Source organism: Haliotis rufescens, unplaced genomic scaffold, assembly GCF_023055435.1.
Source record: "Haliotis rufescens isolate VD_foot unplaced genomic scaffold, xgHalRufe1.0.p SCAF_21, whole genome shotgun sequence".
Taxonomy (NCBI): domain Eukaryota; kingdom Metazoa; phylum Mollusca; class Gastropoda; order Lepetellida; family Haliotidae; genus Haliotis; species Haliotis rufescens.
The window spans coordinates 9,888,948-9,906,564 of record NW_025963902.1 but is presented as its reverse complement, the minus strand read 5'-3'; the positions used below and the strand labels follow the sequence as shown (position 1 = coordinate 9,906,564).

Sequence of the window (17,617 nt, the reverse complement as noted above, 5' to 3'; positions counted from 1 at the left end):
CTAACGGGATCGGATGGTCAGGCTCGCTAACATGGTATCCCAATTGCGTGGGTCAATGCTCATGATATCAGTCATATATCATGAAACACTGAACATTGAACCATATATGTAATCCTGACACAGGACACCTCACATTTGAAGTCAGGATTTGTATGAGTCAGTGTGTTGGGTTTAACGCCGTTTTGAACAGTATCCCAGTTATATCACGGCGTGCCAGCTAGACGTGGGCTGAAAGCCCATACTAATGCAGGTTTCAAACGTTTATCACCTTGGTGAAACCCACAAGCACGGGTGTGGTGCTGGCAAACCTAGAAAGGTAATCGTGGCGAACCGGGATTCGATCTCACAATCATATGTTTTCAATGGACCTAACTCTGCACAGTGAATTGCTGAGCCTTAGACGACTGGGCCACCCATGGACTCAAATCAGAACAACTGTTAATGCAACGTTGCGAGGGCACCTTTTTAAAACGACGTCCAAGCTAATACTTGATTATCTGTTATTCTATGCACTGAACCAATGACTTGCATGTACAAAACATGATAATGATGTATGATGAAACTATTCCATTGTCACAATGCATGTAATGTGTGGATAGTGCTTGAATAGGATCCGACCCGTGAAGATCGGGGGTAGAATAGGTCTTCTGCAACCCATGCTTGTCGTAAGAGGCGACTAACGGGATCGGGTGGTCAGGCTCGCCGACTTGGTTGATGCATGTCATCGTATCCCAATTGCGTGGATCGATGCACATGATGTCAATCACTGGATTGTCTGGTCCAGACTCGATTATTTACAAACCGCCTTCATATAGCTGGCATATTGCTGAGTGCGGCGTTAAACAGCAAACAAACAAACTGTTGATAGAATTTTAGATCTTCACAATCACCGGGTGTGACCATATAGACAGAATCTCGTTAGGGTTTGTGATTTTTACATTTGCCCAATGACCATGGTGAGTGTTGTTGGGGATACCAAAGGTGACAGTTTACTATTAGAGGAAATTGGTTGTGAGTACTTATACCATTTGGATAGGATATCTTTAGGATTTTAATCCTTTCTTTCGCTGTGGGTAATCCTTTCACGTTGATTGAAGGAAGTCACTCAACCAGGTCATGATAATGGTTATGCGCAAGGCTCGGAATCACGAATAGATCACTAGAGGTGTTGATGCAGGCTGGACATGCAGCATACAGCATTTCCAGTGTAAGTTGGCACCTCATCTTTGTTTCACTCGGTATTTAAAACTTTGACCATTCACAAGTGCAGTTGTCTATTTACAATGAAGTTGTTTGGCATTCCCAGTATTTATATAATATCTCACTGATTACCTGTTAACTGGTCACTGCAAGTGCCTTAATTATTTAAGTTTCAGTGAACTGAGTTTATTCACATGTTAGCTTTCAAAGGTTGTGATATAGTTACTCACTAACTACTGTGAGCGTTTTTGGCATGATATCTGTGGGAATTGTATAAACACAGTAACTGCTAAAAGCGGCGTAAAACCATGCTCACTCACAGTAACTGTTAATCCTCTGCATTGTGCTGGCAAATTGGAGATAAACCTGTGACGATCAAACTCAGTTAGAATCCTTGTTTATCTGTGACATCTTCCAGCTGGAGACATTTTTGTAAACTTGAAAAGTGATGATGAATTTATTATTCATATTATTGAAACCGTCCTTTTTAGGGACCGTTTATGCCTAGAATTGTTACGGGGAATTAACTCCGGGATCTCCACGCCTTCAAAAACAGACAGAGAGGTTCTCAGGCGAAATTCAGGAATGACCCTATGCCAAGATACCCCTGCATTTATACCCGAGACCTCCAGTCCACGTTTGAAAGCATGTCACTACCCATCTGTCCAGTTTGGAATTGATAACAATGGTTTCCCACATGGTGGTCAAATTTTGAAAGTTTTGATGTGCTGACTTGCTTAGTTAATTGTTTATAGGCTGGTCGGCTGTGTTTGAAACTGGTCAATCGGCTCTAGAATTTCAATACATGGAATTGATAACAATGGCTTCTCAAATGTTGGTCAAATTATGCAAGTTTTGATGTGCTGATTTGCTTAGTTAATTGTTTATTGGCTGGTCAGTTGTGTCTGAATCTGGTCAGCCGGGTCTAGAATTTCAATAGCGCTAGCTGATTAGCATCTGCCAGCTCGTTTGACTGGTTTCGACAGCTTGCATCTCCAAGCGTTACGTATTATGATAAACGTCCTGTAAACTATGTAGCTTTTACTGGCTTGGGAATGTGTAACTTAAAGTAGTAGAATATATTTGATTTTGATAAAACTTGAAGAAAAACATTATGATTTTCGCACTGTTATATTATTATACTTTTTCAAATTGTCAATAAAACTTTGATAAAATTGTGCTACACTCTCTGGAAAAAATGTATTGTCTGTGGGTAAGTTTATATGTCACGTCACATCAGCATTTTTTCAGTAATGTTGTGGCGAAATAATTGTCAGCTTTTGGGACTACATGTAACATGGCTGCTTTTATATTTCTTATACAGGTGCTTGACTGCCTCAGTAGTGCATGATCAATTAGATTTTTTATTGTGTAAACAAATCAGTCAAGTTTGCAAAAATAGATGAATAAATAAAATAAATCTGGACCGCAGTTACCGATTAACAACTTAAGACATAGAGACAGGCAGTCGATATATAACAAACGATATGGTCCTGTTAAGACGATTGAAAGTTAGAACGTTGGAGTAAATGACCCTATATTGTAGGGTCAATCGCTTTTGACATGTTTAAACTCACTTTAAGGCACACGACAAGTCAAAGCTGGCCGCCCTGATTACGTTCTTATGTTTGACAGAAACTATGCCCGTGGATTTCAGAGAAAACCACGTGACCGATGAATTGGTACCTTGACATTCAACAAGAAAGAATCTTGTTTATTTCAAGGCCATCCTGGTCATTGTTTACTCCTACTTCATGCATGGTTAGAGGCAGGATCAAAGGCGCCGCCCAGCATTTATTAGACAACAGACAGGGTCTGTTTCGCTTTGAACCACAATCCCCACCCTGTCGGTAGGTGTTTATCTAATCGGTGAGCACATAACTGTGTCCAGTCTACCGCGGGGTTTGATGCGGTGTCAGTGTCGAATGGTTTGGTGATAGTTGTGCAAATATGCGTTGTATATCGTATATTTTGTTACTAACTATCCTCTTATTTGCTAAAAGAAAACGGATATTACCAACAGTAAGTTAGCCAACTGGTAGATCCACTGCCTGCTACATTCCTTATATAGGCTAAACGGTCTTGTTTGTGTGTACTAGACGTAACATCCTAAGACTAATAAACTCAATTTTAAGACAGTACAGACAATGGAGCCGAAAGGTAATACGACCAGAACGCATCTGCTGTGTATCAGAGGATGTCTATGACCTGAAATGTTATAACGTTAGATCGCGAGGGCGAAACATTTACGAGCGTTGGGACACTGGCTGTGGTTTAAATCAGTCACTGACATAAGAGATGATGTTAATCAAACACACAATTTTGCTTTCATATGAAGCATTATGAGAACTGGGGAGCCAATATGCAAGTATTACACGTATTCACACACGGAAGAAATTTATAGTTGATATTGTATATTTTTCAATCAATCTGAACACATGTATATCAAAATAGCAAATAAACAAGTCCATTGAAAATGCTGTGTTACACGTTAATGGTTTTTTTGCTTTCACTTTGACATTATATATCACAATAGAGTAAGACAAGGTTTGGGATTCCTCTTCAAAGTACTAAAATAACAACTGTTGTTTACTGACCAGAGAGTTTTTATGATAAAAAACATTGACAATTAATTTCTTCTCTCATTTTTAAATGTAGTTCACTTCAAATATCTTCCCTTTTTCTAAACTGTTAACATGATCACAAGGTAAAGAGCCTGTTGAATGTTACCCTGTGAGATCTGTCAAATCCATCACGGATTTGACGCTATCTACAGGTTCAGCCATTTCCAATTTCCTCCACTAGTTATTGGAAACGTTCAAGAAAATATTTCCTTTCTCCCTTAATCCCATCTGTCATGCATGTAAAACATATACTTAGTGAGAGCTTTATATAATCCACACAATACACTAATGTTCATTCATTATGATATTGATGAGTGTAGGGAACAGTCCCTTTGAATTTTATGACACACACACATTTATGTATAGTTTGACAGATTATAATAATATGAATATACAAAATCATTTCCACTTCTCAAGTTCGCTACAATGTCACCAGTGGGAAGTTGTCGGAGATAAACACGGATTCTAACAAAGTCTGATTTTTTTTTACCATGGAATGCATGAACTGGTTGAGTGACTCCTTTCAATCAGAATTACACACAGAGAAAGAAAGGGCTAAAAATCCTGAAGATATACTGTATAGATGGTATTAAGTTTTCACTACCAATTTCCTCTGATAATAAAATATTCCATTTGACATCACTAAGCACCAATACTCAGCAGGATCATTTGGGCAATTGTACAAATCACCTCTAATGTGAAACCCCCAGTGACTGTTAAGATAACAAATCCTATCTGTAGTCAGACAACATGACAGTCTACAGTATATTCATTTCCAATATCCTCCAGTAAATAGTGGGTAATGCCAGAATAACACCCTCTGAAAAGATACCACTAGTCCCCCACCAAACCTCCTCTTATTAACTTTTACCATAAACAAATAAAAAGTGGGGTGTGGGGAAATGTCCAATATTGAATATCAAGAGAACTATTTTTTCATAACGAAATACTAAATACCCTTATGGACCTTCTACTATAAGAAATACATTTTCTTGTAGACCTTTTAATTTCAACGGTTATATGCTACTTACGTTTAAGTGTATCTAATTTTACCGTTAAAAAGGTGTAGAAATAGGTGAATGTGTCAAACGTATTCAATATATCTTCACACGCGTCGCTTGTTGCATTAACATTCATATATTATCATCATCATCAAGTTTTAGGTTTTACATCAACATCACAGTCCTGTATTACATCGACGGGGTAGGTCGGGTTGAATAATAAAAAATATTAGGCCATGGGCTACTTAGGTCCATCGTGCAAAATTCTGCGAGAGAAGTTTCAGCTCTAGTGAGCTCTGCGAGAGTAGGCTTCTGTCCCGGGAATACCTCTGCCTTCTGTCTTCAAACGACCGAAGCGTTTAGGCTTACATACATTTACACACACGCACGCACACACATAAATACACATACATAATTTACATACATTTAATCATACATACAGCCATACATACCATGCATACACACAGCCATGTAATCATACGTACATACTGAATAGGAAGCGTGTGTATTGATCTGTTGTCTTAACACTGACCCACTAAGAGTGTCAGTCGGCATGTATCAAATCTTTATAATGTGATAACTGTCACACCTGACTTATTTGTCAGCGACATGCGGTAACGCTTTGAAGTTTTAATCTGTTTACGTAGAGGAATAGTATGTTTTAACATAGGATTAGTATGTTCTCCATGACCACACATCTCAGTAATTAATTATGATTTGGTAATCATGCCAATCATAGTAGCATGTTCAATCAGTGTCAATCTTAATTAATTAAATGAGCATTATTAAAAAGCGAGAAGTTACTTGCAAAATGGCAAACGCTCAAGTTGACATCAAATTCATACCATCCCATCTTGGAGGTAGGATTCTTTGTTTTCATGGATTTATGTTCCGTTGCAATAAGGAGAGAGACACGTGGCAGTCTTGGCTGTGTCTTGAAAAGACATGTCCTGCACGAGTTTCGATTGAAGGTCCTTGGTTACTCCACTGGAGACAACTGGCGACATCTTTCGAACCACTTCGGCAACGACGGTCCAAGAACTAACAACTAGAGCACGACTGATGGATGGTGCCGTATCCAGAATGGAGTATGCCGACCATCGCTTCACTTGGAGTAATGTAAAATGATACATTGTTGTGACATTGTTGATGGTGTGTTTTGTGAATAAAAAAACACTTTTTATTATCTTATTTTGTTATTAAAAGAAGAAATATATCTTATTAATGTGTCATATTTCGTGGTGATGTGAAACATGATATGGATTACTGTGTTGTTTTAAACCCTTAATGTGTTTTCATAAGGATTAGACATGGGAGCTTAAACGCATTGTGCACTAAATCCGACCTAAATTGGTTCGTTAGCAAATCTAACGCGAGAGCGACACACAAGTTGAGTCAAATTGAGCTATTGTCTCGGTTCACTCCCAAAACTTCTACATGCCAAAACGTCTACATGCCAAAACATCTACAGAGAGTTGTCATGGCTGATTGAGTTTACCTATTGTTATAATGGTTTAGTCCTCCTGTAATTAAGAAGACTCATTAGCTTCTTTTCGATGTTGTTTTAGAAAGGCAAGGAAGGGTACTTTGGGAAGATTAAATAGTTACAGATGTACCTAATGAAAACAACTTATTTGTAGATAAAGAAGATTATAATAAAAAAGACCCGTCACTTTATTGAAATTAACTGGTTTTGGAAATCACAATGATACACTGTTTAAGATCAAAAGGTTTCATGTGTATGCAGGAAAAGCAACTTACAAGTTGTCGGGCTGAGAGTAGTTTGAACCTTAAATTGGGTTTACACACTTTATTGTGGATTAACACTATAGTATATAACTAGAGTCCATCATGATGACATTTGACAAACCAAATTCTCTCTAAATCCCCCTTCACTCACTAACGAACCCCCTTTAGAAACCACCCAGCAAATAAAATTCAATTTTCAAAAAGCCAATTGGCAACTCTTTACAAAACTATGCAACCAGACCGACCCCCCAAAAATACAAAACAGCAACATAGACACATTCAAAACCAACCTTACCAACACACTATTCGATATCGCAAGCCAATGCATACCCACAACCAAACCCGCCCCTTCCCACAACCCAGTCCCCTGGTGGAACGACGACATCCAAAACTCTAGAAAATTAAGAAAAAGAGCTCTAAATAGAAGTAAACGGGATAAAACAAAAAAACCTGATTTCATTCATCTCAGAAACCATACTAAACAGCTTATTAAAACGGCCAGGAAAAAACACTGGCAGCTCTTCTGCAATACCCTAAAAATTGGCGAAAATAATTCAAGAAAAATCTGGAACAAACTTAAATGACTAAAAGGGACATTTCGAAAATCTTCAAAAACTGCCCATCCAATAAAGATAAAGCCAATCATATAGCTATCCACTTTGCCAAGACCAGCAGCACCGCCAACTACTCCCCCCCCCCCCCCCCCATTCCAAGAGACAATCAAAAAGCACACACACACGTAAAGCGCCCCGACTTAGCCCATCTTCCCTTCAATAAAACCATTAATATACATGAACTTCTACATGCACTTCATAACAAAATACAGCCGCAGCCACAGGACTCGATAACATACGTTACATAATACTAAATACAATCACACCTCAAATACAACAATTATTACTACAACTCTACAACCAAATATGGTTTCGACATGGTTTGGCATAACGGCCTCCTTAAAAAACTTGAAAATAATCATATCAATGGGAGAATACTTAACTTCATTCACTCTTTCCTAACAGACAGACAGACACATCACCGTTAAATCCCATCAAACCCTATCCGACACACACCCCATTGAAAACGGTACTCCACAAGGAAGCATCTTATCGCCAACACTATTCAATTTTATGATAAATGACATCTTCTCAGATTCCAAAAATAAAGAAAGAAATACCACAGCAAACTCGCAGATGACGTTTCCCTTTGGACCTCCTCGATCGGCGTCCATCAATTTATTAAAAACCAGAATGCAATCTGCTTTAAACAATATAAAAAAATGGGCTTCCAACTGGGGATTCCAAATCAACACCAAAAAGACCATTGGCATGCTCATAAAAAAACAATATATGCAAAATTACACACCCAAACTTCACCTTAATGACAAAGAAATTACATACCAAAAAGAAGCTAAGTTCCTAGGGGTTACATTTGACCGACACCTTTTTTTTTACGATGCATCAGGCCTGCACTAGCGCTTGATAACAGCCTTGGTTTTTTTGTGTTTCAGTAGTTTAAATTGCTGCTCTTGATATTGTTGATTAAACTTTGATACTATGAACAATATAAGGTTATATAAGAGTATGACTTTAGAACGGTAACATGCGTTAATGTATATCTGAAAAGTAAATGAAAGAACACAATCGTCCGGAATACAATGTATAATTCTGGTGCACTTCCATGTGACTATATAGCATGCAATAAGCTTTCGGGTCCCGTTTGGATTGGTTTGGGTGGCAGCTTTGATATCCATAAAATAGGTTCATCTCGCAATCTCCCATATAACTGGTGCTCCTCTTCAATTTAAATGGAGTAACTTGTTTCTTTCAAAACTATACAGTTTTGGAGACTAAGCATTAGTCTGGAAAGACATCACCAGTATGGAATTTGAAACTAATCTGTTTACAGTAACAGGACACTGCTAAAGTGTCATGTACAAATGAGAAAGTTGAATCCCGTCAATCAGGCGGACGAACCTTAAAACTATTAATGAATATTAAAATAAGCAATATCGGGAAAACGTATATGCATATAATATCTGGCAATTTACACCAAGATCACCTTGTAAGTTTTAAAAGCCGGTTGATATTCGTTTGCGTATTTGACGATTATATAACTTTCGAGCCTTGCGCTTTCCTGATTATTTTGACTAAAATTATTACCGTTATCATTGTATAACTTAATGGGAAATGCGTGCCGATCAGGGATGTGCCATAAATTAAAGCGACTTTGTACGATTCCGAACTTATCACGAGACTGTGTTTATGAATCATTGTCAAATAGTGGTGACATAGTGGAAATAATACGCGAAATCGCGCATGCACAGAACGGAACATTTGGACAAAGCATTAAGCAATCCGCATGCGCAGAACGATTGATTTCAGTACTTCCGCTAAGCGCTTCGAGTACATCGTCAAACTCGGATCTGTAATCTAACACGCGAGAACTGACCAATGAAATCTGAGAAGTAGGAAAACCGTTAGACGCTGTTGCTTGATTGACAATGTCAATCAAGAAAGGGAGGTGCTTGGTGATATCGTTCTCTCCCAGTAAATTCCGATGTCAAATAACGACGTTATTTGACGGAAAAACGATGGTTTGAAAGCGTCCAAATAACGTCGTTTTTCCGTCAAATGACCATATACGAAAAAACGACGTTTTCGTGTTTGCAGTGATATCCCAACCGAAGTGGAATAACATGAACCTTGTTGCAAATAAAACCATCCCATATCATTAACAGAGAACTTGGATATCCCAACCGAAGTGGAATAACATGAACCTTGTTGCAAGTAAAACCATCCCATATCATTAACAGGGAACTTGGATATCCCAACCGAAGTGGAATAACATGGACCTTGTTGCCAATAAAACCATCCCATATCATTAACAGAGAACTTGGATATCCCGACCGAAGTGGAATAACATGAACCTTGTTGCAAGTAAAACCATCCCATATCATTAACAGGGAACTTGGATAGCCTGACCGAAGTCGAATAACATGGACCTTGTTGCAAATAAAACCATCCCATATCATTAACAGAGAACTTGGATATCCCGACCGAAGTGGAATAACATGAACCTTGTTGCAAGTAAAACCATCCCATATCATTAACAGGGAACTTGGATAGCCTGACCGAAGTGGTAAAGCATGAACCTTGTTGCAAGTAAAACAATTCCATATCATTAACAGAGAACTTGGATATCCCGACCGAAGTGGAATAACATGAACCTTGTTGCAAGTAAAACCATCCCATATCATTAACAGGGAACTTGGATATCCCTAAATATCCTGAAAAGATGGCAATATTGAATTATGCAAGATAAAGTGTTTAGTCTGTCAATGGTATTTATATATGCAACAATATGCGAAATATTTACTGGTCTTATTTCACGTTTAATTAACTTACTTTGATTCGTATTACCTATTTTAACACACAGTCAACCTCAGAATGTGTTGATGTATTTTCAGCGTTTGCAGATCAGGAGTCATAACAATTAGTAGCCATGTGGGATGATACACATGAAGTGCTGTTTGAAGGACATGCGGGTTTTGGGGAGGGTTATTATATTAATTAAGGGCAAAAACAACATTCAGCTAACTTTGACATTCGCAATGGTGTCGACTACAATCACTCTCGTCTTAGCGTCGGTCTACGAATCAAGTGCAACCATATAACATGGCTCCCCCTCATTAATGTAGCGAAAACATAAACGCTGGAGTTAAAAGCATCTTAAAAAATTACTTAATGACATACCAGTGTATCTCCCATTCACTACCACATAAACCCCAATGGAATTTGCACAATGCAATTACAAATAGAGCACGTACGAGCCACGTCAAGCTGAAGAACTGTTACCTCTTTTAGATCTTCATACACCAGGGTCAAGATCGGCAAGTCGGGATGGGTTGTCCCAATGGCAGCCCAGTCCTTCAGGTATGTGAAAAACGACCCGAAGTCAACTGAATTGTGGACAGTGAAATATTAGAGGTTTGTAAAACTCATCTTATCTGTTGTATTCTATCTCGATTCCATTTCGAGAAATACCGTGGATCCCTTCTTGAGGTTCGCTCAGTTGGTATGTTTACGCCGTTACGACTCCTCCGCAAGCATATATACTAAACTTTATAACAGCAGCATTCTGGCTTCTTGCTGAGCGTGAATTTTTTATCTTACAACTATCATCAAACGTAATATTTACCAACCAGAACAAAACATTTAAACTCGATATCATTGCTCGATGTCAATCAAATGAAAAATCGTCTTGAAAAAACAACAAGATCTTTGCATAATAAACTAAAAACCGCAAACAACATTATAATAATAACCTTCCTCATAACATACTTACTTTGTAAATATATAGTTACCTGGTAAAATAAACCTTATATGTGGCCATTCCAAGATTGTAATGTGACACAGCAGTAATGGACTTGTTAAAAGAAAAATGTTCTTGGTGTCGTTATAGCCATTAAAACAAAGCCATTTTGACAAATCATATTCAACAGGAATTACCCACTACATATTCGTGGATGTCCACGACTCCACTCACTGTGTGTCCTGAATTACATCTCTGGCGAAATCGATTTGCGAAACTAGCATTATGTTCATCAAAGGACACATATCTCACTCCCTCAAGGATTTCGGACAGAAAAAGTCTCAAGACCCCAATGCTTGACGTGGGGGCCGATGAAAAACGATGCTGATGTTACATTGCATATGCATGGCTTAGTTGTCGATGGTTATTGTGACCGGGGTCTAGATTTCTGAAACAATCCTTGTTCAGATTAGTCTTAACAACTTACGTTCAAATATACTCGTATGATAAAGATGCATTTTTCGAAACTCTCTCCAAATTGTTATATATTGTATAAAGCTACGATACCTGTCGCATCTCTGACAGAACTCATTTGTGAGTGTTTCCTTATGACTTCACGGGGGAGTCTTACGATATCTTATTGCTACAATAGTTACAAATATAGACCATTTCCTAACGAAGCTTTACGGTCATCTAAGAACGTTTTCTGGACCCAGACAGCGTGCGTCGCTGTTCGTACTGTTTGTCAACAGTTTGTCTATCTGTACAATTAGGTGCCAGTGGCATAAAACAGCATTCACTCACTCATTCTAAATATCTCTTACCTTTCCCATCCAGCAGTAAAGGGAGGTAATTTTCCCATTTCCCATGATATTCATAAACATCAGTAATTTTCTTGTGGTGGTGGTAGAACGACACTGCCATGTCCTTGGGGTTTCGAAGAATGTAGATGATTTTGCACTTTTTCTCAAACACACCACGCGGCAGCTCCTCGACAAGGCAATGTGTGTTTAAAACTCGAGGGGACGGGAACTTCTCTAAGACGTCATTTCCGAAGAACTCCAACATAAATCTCTCCTTATTTATAACAGTCTCCGTGTCGCTTGACAGAAGAAGTCGGACCATTTCCCACACCCAGTGAGTGCCTGAAACAACACAAGAGTTTGTATTTCGAAGCGAGGTAGAGTAGCCTGGTGGCTAAAGTGAATCTCATACAGAGACCCGGGGTCGACTCCACACGTGGGTACAATGAGTGAAGCCCTTTCCTGATGTCCGCTGTCATGATATTACTCGGACATTGATAAACAGCAGCGTAAAACCAATACGTGTTTCATCACATATATATGATTGCACACAACGCGTTGGGAGGAACAATGATAAACAAAAGGTAGTCTGGTATAGGGGGGCGGTCGGGTAGCCTAGTGGTTAAAGCGTTCGCTCGTCACGCCGAAGACCCGGGGTCGATTCCCGACATGGGTACTATGTGTGAAGCTCATTTCTGGTGTCCCCCGCCGTGATATTGCTGGAATATTGCTAAAAGCGGCGTTAAACCATACTCACTCACTCACTCACTGAACCGTATATGTGTCAGGATCCGCAGATCGTTGGTTCTAATTCAACCTTCTGCTGTCAGCACCACTACCCAATGCTCGTAGGTTTCGCCAAAGTGGTAAAATGCCACATATCACATCAAGCCGCTGTATTTCAACTCAAATACTGAAACAGAAGTCACCCATACCACGTGATATGGCTGAAATATTGCTAAAGTCACAAACTCACTCCTATTGTTGATGGTTTAATTTCTGCCCAGCACATGTGTCATCACGCAAATCATTGCAAATAACGTGAAAACAGAGGAACAAAGGTTGGCTTAGCATTCGGTGTCGGGGAGTGAGTGAGTTGGTTTTAACGCCTCATTTAACAGTATTTCAGTTATATCACGGCGAGTCAGCTTAATGTGGGAGGAAAGCACGAGGTGATGCAGGTCTTAGACGTTTACCACTTCGGTGAAACCCACGACCACGGGTATGGTGCTGACAAACCTAGAAACATTATCGGGGCGAACCGGGATTCGAACCATCAATCATAGGTTTCTGGCGAGCCCAAGGGACGCAACTCTGCACAGCGAATCGCGGCGCCTTAGGCGACTGGGCCACCCGGGCCTACCGGGCCACCCGTGACCCCCAGTGTCGGGGAGGAATGAGTAAGTGAGTATTATCTTACGCTGCTTTTGGCAATCTAACAGCAATATCACGGCGGGGGACACCAGAAATGGACTTTACACATTGTATCCATGTGGGAATCGAATCCGACCATATAGGCGTGACGGGCGAACGCGTTAACCACGAGGCTACCCCATCGCCCCGTGTCGGGGAGGAACAATGATACATGGAAGAATTATCGTACAATTGTTAAGTTCATTGTCCAGATGCTGAATAATATTTGTTTCGGTTTTAATTGTTTGTCATAGCTGTAAGAACGATATAGACACACATGCTAAAAAATCCTTCATGTTCCCACAGAAACGAGATGTTCACTGGACTTGCTAGATGCCCTTAAACTTAAATCCACTCACACGAATCTGTGACTGCTCCAATCAGATACGATAATTGATTGTCTTGAAGGATTGAAACAATCTTCTGCCTCAAAAAGAATTCTTAGCAAGGGATAAAAAGAAGAAGCTATTTCTCGAGTGCTTACCACATTTAGGATACGCGGAGACAAAGACGTCATCCTCTCTGATGGGGAGGTCGCGCATGCCTTTGACAGCAACGTCAACGGGGTAACCAAAGTCGGCATTTGGGTACAAATGACCATCCACTTCCAGGAAAGTGATGTTATCTCCGCCAGCATCCGGGATCTTTACGACTGACATCCTCATCAGTCACAAGAGAGGGGATTATTAATCCACGGTAGTGTAGTTTATGTGAAGTCTTACGATGAAACACTACTGTAAGTAAAGTCACCCGACTATGGAATACTGTAAGGGACATTTTCGCGATCTCGCATTCTCGCGATCTCGACCTTAGGAAACGAGGTAAATATGCCCAAAACACGAGAATGCGAGATCGCGAGAACGCGAGATTTTGGCCAAATCTCGCGTTCTCGCGATCTCGCATTCTCGTGTTTTGGGCATATTTACCTCGTTTCCTAAGGTCGAGATCGCGAGAATGCGAGATCGCGAGAATGTCCCTTACAGTATTCCATACCCGACCCACAGAGTTGACTCCTCACGACCAACACTTCTTATATTTCGAATCCCACGTGTCTTAGAGTTTAACATTTCGTGACCCCTATTACACAACCCCTTGATAAACAAGTGTTTCCCAGTACAGTTGATCAATGTTGTTGTTGAACTAAACAGAATCTGAGAATAAATTTGACTTATCCGATTGTTCGATGCATCTGATTGTTTTACACTGCAAACACGACAACGTCGTTTTTTACCCTATATGATCATTGGACGGAAAAACGACTAAAAATTAATTAAAATTGATTAATTGGTTAGCGTCTAGAAAGTGTCCGGAAAAGCGTCGAGTTTTTCAAGCGTAAAATGAACGGAAAAACAATGCTTTTTGCTCCGCCTTGTACAACTGTTAACGGCCAATCAGATGGTGCTGGTCCCCCGACGCACGTGATTCCTAAGGCTTCCTTTCGGAAGCATTAGGTTTCGTATTTCTGGCATGCCTTGATCTAGTATCTGTCGCGCGCAGTGCAGCGACATTTGCTGATAAGCCAGTTTTAGGATATGTAACATGTTAATGGAATTCAGACACGCGCCAAGAAGTGAAACCAAACCATGTTACCAAGTTTATTGAGATAACATATCTCTCCGCTATGCACAGTTACCTCTATCGGATAATGGGTTGTGTTTCATTTGGTTATAACAGTAACTAATTTTGTAATGTGAAGTTTACACGATATACGGCTTTTCCATAGGATGAGAGGTGGGTCACATGACGTTTTTCACGTGACTGTTTTCTTGAAATGACGTAAACACTGACTACTTCCACATTCCTGGGGAAAACCCTGGGAATTCCCTACAACGAATTCATACAGAAGCGTTGTTTCTCATCATTTAGACCCTTTAATTTTGAACGTAGCGTCTTAGCATACTCTGGGATAAGTCATAGAGTTTGGTTGCATGACCGTTCAAGGATACCCTCGCTACAACCCATCCTAGAGAAAAAACAACAAAAATCCAAACTATCGTAGTGACAATCTACAGCAATCTATGAATTTACCTTAGTATCTATTTGACACATCTTTACAATCACCTTTCAATGATCGGCCAATTGATCAGTGATGACAAAGGCTTGAAATCGCCACAGGTTAATTAACTACTTCGGAAATATCTCCCGTCACGTTTATCGTGTCGGCCATTTTAACGTCTTGTACTTGATGTAAATGTATTACGACGCTCTGTCATTGTGATTGACTTACTGAGGTAGTTCTTAACAGACCTTCTCATCTGATGAAGATATTGTTTGGAATATATTTCTTGTAAACAAACTAAAATAGATGTTCCTCGCTTTCGAGGGAACTATTTTATTCCGGAATGGCCTATTAAAGCTAATAGTAAGGCACCATGCGTGTATATGATCTGTTATTATATGTGTTTAACAAATACGGTTTGGGGCGTTAATAAAATACACTGACGCAAGTATATTCTAATCAAATTGGATAATTGAATATGCATTATTTTACATATTACATAACATCACTACACAACATTTGGACGGTTGCAGTAACACACTACGGTGATCGCATTAAACACCACTTTGAACAGAATTTCAGGTTCAGGCCCTCCAACGGGTGTTCGCGAAAAGGTGAGCGTATTCTGCCACACAGGTGGCACCCATCACAAACACATGCAAGGACAAGTCAATTGTTCAAAGCACGGAAACACACAATGATGCCCGTCCTCACTATTACCGAGCATGTAAATTATACTGTCCGTCAGAAACATGGACGAGTATAAACAATAGGTTCTTACAGGTAATACATGTCATACCTTTGACAAATCACAGCATTATTGTTAATAACAGCGTATAGACTCGGCATGCAGATGAATTCATCAGCGCATTTTTACACTTTATCTTTTAATTGGCATGTTAAACTTCTATTTCATAACTCAGTTTTATTTGCACGGATCACTATAGAACCTTACAAAAACAAGCAAAACGTGTCAAAATTAACCAAAGCGTGACAATTCGACAACGCGACATTTTGGTCATTTGTCGCATTGTCGCGTTGACGCATTGTCGCTCTTTGAATAATCTTTATCAATTTTTTACAAAAGGGCGACAATGCCGTAACGCGACATTTTTCAATGTCAAAATATGTCTCGTTGTCGCATTGTCGCCCCATCACAAATATGTATAAGAGGCGTTAAGTGAAGTTAATGTAACAGTTAGGGGGCGGTAACCAAGTTATATCTGTCGTAGAAGTTCAACCTGATACATGTACGTCTTGAATTGAAAACACAAGTCCGTCCGCGAGTCCATAACGTTTTATGGTGAGCTCTTCTCTATAAGTGCTTAGTGTTCAACTCCCAGTTCCAAACACGTTGTACCTCATCAACAATCAACATTCCTCTAGTGCAGTGTTCTTCCGGAAGATCTTACTCTTGACCGTATAAGACAACTGACGAGTGCACGCCTGACCTGTGACCTCGTTACACCCCCAATGAGGTGTTTGCCGAAGGGAGAGGGGCAGGAAATGTGTGCTCCAGCCCAACGCGGAGCTCGCGACACACTGTATACTGCATGTTGTATACAGTATATTGCAGTTGATATACTGTATACTGCATGTGATACTGCTTTGTGGAACAGCTACAACTTTCAAGATTCAAGATTCAATTTGCATTTATTTCATATACAACAGACCGCCGTCATATATCATTGGAATACTGCTGAGAGCGGCGTTAAAATAATTTGTTTTCATAATGGAGCGCTGCAGTCATTTAAAATGGAACCGTATACATGTGTAGTACCAACTCAATCACTCTGTTTCGAATTTTCAGCAGCAAAAATATATATTAACCAGCTGTGAGGAGAGATGTAAGATTTTTATAAGCAGTCAAATAGGGATGATAGGACCACTCGCTGATTATGTTCTTGTTTACTTAAGAGCAGAGTTGGCCATGTTAGATGATATAACCAAAATCCAGGAGCTCCGGCCCGGGGCAAACTGGTCTTGTTATTGTGTGGTATGAGCTGTGACGTAGACCCAAGAGAATAAAGTAAAAAATGAGACCAACGCAAGGCTACAATGATATGGAAAGTCTAGATTTCCACAGCTCTAGCCTGAAATTAAGAATTGTTCTGTCTTCCTTTTTAATTTTTAATTTATTTTGTAGACATGGATAGACCAACCAGGAAAGAAATTGATGGAATATTAATATCACATGTCACCAATGATCCAGTTAAATTCATCACACAATCACATATTAGTATTTGATATTACGAAGGGCATGATCAGGTACATGTTCACTGTAGTAATGTACATACTAGTCAACTTGATTATAATGTGTATTATAGTGTAGCGCGGCATCAACGATTACTATATGATATCCTCACTTGTCATCAATGTATTGACATCGAACAATGGACGATAATTCGAAATTCTTATTCGAGCTATAAATACATGAAGCTTCAACAGGGACAGTACCGGTGTCAGTAACATTTTCGTAGTTAAAAATACGTATCTACAAAATATAATCCCAATGTG

At 39.5% G+C, this 17,617-nt stretch overlaps 1 long non-coding RNA gene across 1 annotated transcript in view; it reads right to left on the bottom strand.

Annotated features, from left to right (window-relative positions):
• Nucleotides 1-11,730, bottom strand: part of LOC124150809 — an 84,590-nt gene extending 72,860 nt beyond the window's left edge. The window contains exons 1-2 of the long non-coding RNA XR_007222597.1: nucleotides 11,710-11,730; nucleotides 10,429-10,532 (exon numbers count right to left, since the gene is read on the bottom strand). This is a non-coding gene — a long non-coding RNA (uncharacterized LOC124150809). The remainder of the gene's footprint in view (nucleotides 1-10,428; nucleotides 10,533-11,709) is intronic.
• Nucleotides 11,731-17,617: the final 5,887 nt, after the last annotated feature.